General features: G+C 44.1%; 1 long non-coding RNA gene across 1 annotated transcript; it reads left to right on the top strand.

Moving 5' to 3' along the window:
* The first annotated feature begins 453 nt into the window (after nt 1–453).
* On the top strand, nt 454–3,734 carry LOC147018900 (uncharacterized). The gene is made up of 3 exons (XR_015062823.1): nt 454–575; nt 2,617–2,698; nt 3,597–3,734. It is a non-coding gene; the product is annotated as an uncharacterized LOC147018900 (long non-coding RNA).
* The last annotated feature ends 3,766 nt before the right edge of the window (nt 3,735–7,500 follow it).

Genomic DNA, 7,500 nt, shown 5'->3' with positions numbered 1-7,500 from the left:
TTTCACGAACAGGACTTTAACCACCCGTAACAGGCTGGTCAGGCATGATGTGTTGACTGGAGTTGATCAGTTCAGGAATTTGCAATTTATTCAGGATGCCTGCGATAACGTGCGCCTACTGTTCGTAAAAGACACTGAGATGTCTTTTTTTTTAACGTACACCAACTCATGCTAGCGAGCGGGACAACCAGCTTATCATCCATCAGGGGGACGGAGCATTTTTGTGATGCGACGCCCTGCCTGCTAATAGTCGTGTCAGGAATCGAACCCAGACTAAACAGCTAAAAGGTGAGTAGTATTATTTCGTTTGCTGCTTATGGCTGCTGGGTGCATCATTGCTGTGCCGCTGATGCAGTGCCCCCTGTTTCTGGTAAGCTGGTACTCATTTTGACAGCCTCAGAAGGATGAAACGCTGAGTTAACCCGCCTGGTGTATTCAACAGAATGACAAGGGCTCAAACTCAAGACTGCAATCTTAAGACAGCCACCTTAACCGTGAAGCCAACAGCAGGCTTTAAATGGTGAGTGAGCTCCCACCACAACATCCTGTCGGAAACCTGCGAGAGCAGCCTGCAGGTAATGAATTACATTTACACTTCTCGTCTATGTCAGCAGCATATTAATTATCACATAAATACTGATGATGATGTTATAACCGAGCTGTTTACGATTTGTTTTGGTGATCATGTCATCGATTAATCCCCTCTTACTCCCTTCCCCTCTTCATGCACATTTGGAGATCACTTTAGCATTAAAAATAGTTTTTAAATTTATTGAACGGGCTTGTTGAGCCCGACTCTGTTCACTTTCATTTCATCTCACAAGCCTTTAACTTGATCCCACCAATGATTAACACTTCGCTGAATAAACGATCAAGTCTCACTCATTTGCATTCACTTCGTCCAAGTCCAAATTGCACGTCGTTTTATTTTCATCCCAATTATCAACTCTGCTTAATCGGTCGAATTATAGTCAAAGGTAAATGAGTATTCAGGGCATTCTTTATGTGTGAATTAAGGGTCCAACGGTTGGATATCCATCGAAGCATCCTGCAGACAATTACATCGGACACAATGTCTGATTTTAAATTTGTTGTCATTCATGACGACTTGCGTTGTTTGTTGCCCTGGCACGAAGGTATTCGGCCATTTGTGTTTTGCAAATGGCAAACTTTGTATAGTACTGCATATGTATAGCAGGCATGTGATGAAGGCATGTTTGGTCACATGGCCTTCTATTCGAGTTTTTCTTCTTTTTTTGAGGGTAAAGGCTTGGTCATAACAAACCCACAACGCATTTGTGCCACGACACGACAGAAAATTTGGCCAACTCGTGGGTCATCGGGGGTCGTCGCAAGACAGTCCTACGAAATGTTGAGCATGGTGGCATCGACTTCAGACCTTGAACAATCACAATCTCGTCAAACACTTGGAATGTGTCATTCAACCTCACTCTCTCTCTCTCTCTCTCTCTGAAAGCCTGTCTGGTAAACCCTCTCCATCCCCAATCTACTTTTTTTTAACAATCTTCCTTAGGAAGTTCAGACACTCTAACCCTTGGGTCTTACTATCAGCCATGACCTTTCTTGGGCAAACCACATTTCAAAGTTTGCCTCCAAAAGCCAGTCGCCGACTGGGCATCCTCCATCGTTTATAGTTCTTCCTTGGCACACCTAAACTCCTATCCACCGAAATGGCTTCATCTACAACTTCATGGAGTACTCTGGACTGGCTCTCCTGCCTCACACCTTGCTCAGTTTGACGCCATGGAAACCAAGGCCTTCAAGGTCAGTGGTATCCCCCACCCTGAAGCTGAGTCTTTGGGCTGCTCACTTTCCCATCACAGACAGGTCGATAGTCTCTCTCTTCTCCCAGGTCTCTTTTCTGGTCTTGCACCCTCTGTTCTTTCCATGCTTTGTTCCCCACAGGTTTTTGCAGAGTGCACATGCTCCACCATCAGTGGGACCCAAGAGCTTTGAATCACAAAGCAAACTTAAATAAACTAAGTAAAAAAAAATTGGGTCTCTCTCACCTTTCCCTCCCTCCTTACAACCAACAATGACCTCCTCATGAGGCACAAGCTTTCACTCCAAATTTTGCTTTGACGTTGTTATTTTTCCAATATCGAAGTTCAAATATAAAGGTGAATAATTAAAACATCACTCACAATACAGGCCTCACAGTGAACAACCATACTTGGAGAGGTTGGTATCTTGACCCACCTTACGCTCCAGGCTCTACACATAAACTCTTTTCATACAATGCTGTAACAGTCATTTGTGACATCTGGTTGTGCAATCAGTAGTCGTTGCACAATACATGCAAAGCTCCATGAGAGAATAACATGGTAGAAGACAGGATGGATCATCAATAGGAGACACAACTGTAGTTCTTGAGCTTTAGAAAGTGATAATAAAGGTGCAAATGGATATCGATTATGAAGCCATCCTCAGACTAGTAAATTAAGGTCAATGTGAGAATTAATTTGGAGTTATCACTTTTCTGAAGGCTTCCAAGTTGTAAAGGTGGCAACCTTGTTACAGCTCGGACTGAAGAAATACTCCACATGTGGCTTTGTGAGTGTATTACCCGTGTCATCAGTGCGTTTCATTGTGTAGGTGTGCATCGACTTCGCCCTCCTGCGTTCTGGATGGATCAATGGAAGTTTGGCTTCACCTTCACGCGTGGCCACACTGAAAGGTCGGCACGGAAAAGTATTCAGCTTGCGTGAACGTTCGTAAACTTAGCTTCAAGCTTGTAATTTAACTCGGAACTTTAACGATAATTTTCAAGCTTGTGATTTGAAGCCCTAGGGCACTTTTTTTTTAACTCTTCAGTTGTGGGGACTTGGTAGAGTGGAGAGTTGAGGTCGGATGGGGCCTCGAGGTAAGCGAGGTGGGGGGGAGTGGATGGTTGCTGCCTTTTTATAAGTATACCAGCATTATTTGGTGGATGTTAATGGTCCACTGGGTCCTTCGTGAAGAGTAAGCGAGTTATCACCAACACACTGGTCAAATCCCAAGCGCCTGCTCCAACTTACTTAGTCGAATGTCAGGCTTTTGGGCCAAACTTGCGCGAGCCGACGTCATGAGAAGGTGGGAATAATTTTGGATGTGAAAGAACAATGTTTACACTACCCATCCCAATTTGCCCTGAGGGCATTAAGTATTAAGCACCATGGGTGCATTGGCAGTACTTTATTGACCAGAGAAATTTGCCCAGCAAAATTACCTCTGCCCTTGAAGTCGGTTTAAGTGAGTTTAAGCCAGCTAAATTACCCTTTAAAAACTAGCCAGTTTTTTTTTTTACCAACAATCTGATAGTGATGTGATAATTTTCCTGCAATTAACTCGGCTTCCTGCACCTTCTGGTTCATCTTCTTAATACTTCCTTGTGAAGCCGGATTGGAACTCACATCTGGTTATATGAGTCCAATGGAAAGTTGTTTTTTTTAAAGTCGCTTTTATAAATAGCACTTGAAAAGTAAAAATATGATTTTTTTTTCACAGAAAAAGTTGAAGTTTTCATAAAATAAACATATAATAAAAATTGTGGATTTCATTTTTGAAAATCTCATTCATTCACTTTTTCATATCAGGCCAATGACAATTATCCAGTGACCCATAGACTACCAGAAACCAAACTCCATGGGATTGTGGTTGCACCATCCGCTCTGAGTCTGTGAAGTCTTCAATTTTTTCTGAATCCTGATCGAGTCACATATTGAATGGACGTAAAATGGTACGTGCTGTTTACTTACATGAGGCTTAGCATTTTAAGGATAAAGCAATGACAAACACCCATGTTGTTATGTGGAAGGGGAGTGGGGATGGGAGGTTCATAGATAGATTGTGTTAAGAATAACATGGACCGTGTGATCACGTCGGTTAGAATTACTCTTGTATCAGGGATATTGTCAGAGTAAGTCGTTGTGTAAAATGTTTGCCGAAGAAGCACCCGAGTTTAAACTTTGGAGCAGTGTATAGGTTAAGATTGTTGTGTAAAACCTCCTGTTTTTGAGCAAGGCCAGATGTAGACTTGTGGAGGCTAATGGCACAGAACATGTTATGTGCATTTAATTTAAAGGAAGACCAAGAAGGAACCCGAAGAAATAAAGAGCAAGGATGGAGTAATTAGGAGGAACCTGGATAGAATTCAGGTTCCAGCCACGACCCTCAAACCACGAAAGGAGACAACCATTTGGCTGGTGAATCACAGGCCATCGGTGAGATGGGCTTTAGAGCCCTTGAGAGGGGTGGAATACTTTTCATTGGATTGTCCCACAGGGTGAGATGATGGCGTTTCCACAGAAGCAGCAGTCAATAACTGGACTCGCAACCCATAAAGGCGTTTCCAGAATTAATGAGCCACGTCGCTGTGCACATCGTGGCACTGGAGCTTTGAGTGTGGTGGCGTCAACACCTCTCCTTTTGCTTTGTCGTTCAGACTGAGCGGACTGCACTAGATACAAGGAGGCCACCTCCCAATCTATTGCATCCTCCTCATTCACCTCATCACCATCCTCCCGCCCTGTGCTGCACCAGCCCTGCGCAACACAAGCCTGCATGGGTCGTACTGGACCCACGACCTTGTTGTGCCTTGATGAAACCCTCTCTCTTTCTCCCCCCATTATTGTAAGAGTCCCAGTATTTATTTTTGGTGCCATAATTGGGTTCGGCTTTGGGTATTTATCTCCTCTTTCCATAAGTTTGCATGCCACATCATCCCTATCTGTGCCTGTCGACAGCTTGGTACCGTTACTCCTTTCTCCTGTATTTATTCCTCAAGAAACCATTTAATTTACAAGAAACACTTTCCCACCTTTTGCCTTTCCTCCAAGTTTTACCGACAGTTTCAGCCTCATTTGCCGTTATTCTTGGGGAAACAGTAGTAATTGAATGGAGTGAACGTTTACCAACCGTTTCGCCATTCATCGGAGCCTTGTACCCACAGGTCAGTCGGCTAACAGTCCGTCTGACATGCTAATATGTTGACATCCATGTGGAGAAGGAGGAAATTCCGCTTCAATTGCCCTGCTCAGTACGAAGAGAAAAAAATGACGTAATAAAGAAGGCGTCTCTGGTACGCTCTGTTCCCCTAAGATCAGTGGCTGTGTTTGTCTGAAGTCATGTGTGTGCATGATTGGTGATCCAGCTCCTGTAGGAGTCCCAATCCTTATAGAATCAAAAGAGAAGGTTCGTGATAACCATCGACCCATAACCAATCTGTAACATCACACACTTTTCTCTTCTTCTTCTTCTTTCGGCTGCTCCCGTTAGGGGTCGCCACAACGGATCATCCGTCTGATCCGCATAGTGATTTGGCACATGTTTTACGCCGGATGCCCTTCCTGACGCAACCCTGGTCGCCTCTTACGACACAGGGATATGGTACACCTACTCTAACCGGGGTATACACCGGCCCAGTACACTGGTACTCATTTCGCCGACCTCAGAAGGATGACAGGCTGAGTCAACCCCCTGGTGTATTAATTCAGTGGCCCAACGGGGCTTGAACTCAGGACCTTTTGGATCCCAAGCCGCTGCCCTAACCACTGCACCAACACCAGACGTAACATCACATAAAACATCACACACTTTTCACATCATTGAAATATCAAATTCTGATATCAATGTGAATTATTTATCATCAGCTGATGGAGTTCCTTTTTGTCTTCAAGGAGAATCACAATGTTTCCTTCATCTTTTTTTGTAACGTCTATGTCAGCTCTATCTCTGCTCATGGAAGTGCTCACGTTCAAAATCTTGCCTCAAACTACGTCAAACATTTCATCTGTCGTTCTCCCGTGCAACTGAAGTATTTGTGAAAATAATTGCCTGGATAAATCTCTAATTTCATGTTTTAATCTGAACTCGCGCCCATTCCTTCATCCCCACTCTCCTTTTTGATCTGTGGAACCGACTTCAGTGTATCTGTTGTCTCGTGCCCCTCTTTCAAATCCTTCAAGAGTGCTGCACATTGTTACCTCACGCTTTCTCTCATTCCCACAGCTGATTTTTTCCGATCTTACTGATCTCTTCACCCCCCCTTCCCTCCCCAACATCTTTCTCTTTCTTTTCTTCCTCTCATCCATCCATTTACATGTGATGTCTTTGTCTCCCCTCTATCATTCCTATTCATTACCTCCACCACCGAAGGTGTATGGTGGTTATGTTTTCACCCCTCTTTGTCTGTGAACAGGATAACTCAAAAAGTTATGGATCGATTATGACGAAACTTGTTGTACAGGTTGGGAGTGTGACAATGACGAAGTGATTTGATTTTGGTTCAGGTCTGATTCCTGATCCGTCCCATCAGTGGGATAGAAAACGTAAACTGTTCAGCCTGGTGGAGGTATGCCTTCTTCAGAGTGTCTTTCTAGTTCATCGTTGCACCGTTATTATTATTATTATTGTTATTATTATTATTTTTTATTATTATTCCATCTTCTATCATTCCTATATATCGTATTCATTGCAGCCTGGTGTTGGCTCAGCGGTTAGGGTGGCTGGCTTGGGATCTTAGGGTCGTCAGTTTGAGACCCTGTTCGTCGTTGAACTGACTCAAGGTGGGGTTGACTTAGCCTGTAAACCTTCTGAAGTTGGTGAAATGAGTAACAGTGTACTGGTAATAGAGCACTGCATCAGTGGCACAACTGTGCTCTCAGCAAATATTGCTGCCTGCAACCTTGTGCTGACCATTCAGACCACTTGGACCTTTTTATATCACAAATAAATTTCAAATGAATATAATATTGTTACGGTTGTGGAAATTCGCATTACACCATAAAGAGTCCTCAGGTGGGATATATCGATAAGTCCATGTGTAGTTAGCCCAAACCCGTTGTATAGAGGGAATTTATGTGATCCATCCGGGCTGCGATGCTTTGAGTTAGCCATTTTTCTGTTCTATCTTTTATTTCAAACAAACAGCATCTCAACAACCATGCCATCCCCACCACAGCGCCAACCACGGGCACGGGCGCGGGAAGTAACGCCGAACGAGCCCCGTCCGTTCCCCCAAGAGCCCCGTCCGAGCTGTCGGGTGGACGACGTGAGCTACGCGCGGGAGAAGGACTCGACGCGCTCAGGGAAGTCGCGACTTCCTTTTCTTTTGGGGTTTTGTGTAAATGTCTGTGGGTGGCGCCAGTCCGTAAAGTAGAACTGTGTAAGTGTTGCCGTGTGTAAGTCTTATTCGGTATTAACTCTGCGTCATTCTTGCTTTTGTTTCTTTTGCTCGAAAACTGTATGGCTCTATATACATGCTTGCTTTGTGTCTGTGTGTGTGAATAAAGTGCTGCTTGTTGAACTGTTTTCCCGCTTCGTTCCGTCTTTTCCTTTTATTGAATCTCCATCTTGCATCACGTGAGGGATTGATAGTGGGTTTAAAACGCCCGGTAATTAATCGGAACCATCAAGGCCGACGATAATTCCGCTCGGTTATCCCTGTAATACGGAATTAACCGCTTAAGCGGATCGTGTCCGGAGTCGGCCTGTGATGTG

Source organism: Eptatretus burgeri, chromosome 10 (assembly GCF_056783735.1).
Source record: "Eptatretus burgeri isolate ZD-2024b chromosome 10, Ebu_testis_v1, whole genome shotgun sequence".
NCBI lineage: Eukaryota > Metazoa > Chordata > Myxini > Myxiniformes > Myxinidae > Eptatretus > Eptatretus burgeri.
The sequence above is the reverse complement of the archived record's forward strand: the minus strand, read 5'-3'. Positions and strand labels throughout refer to the sequence as shown.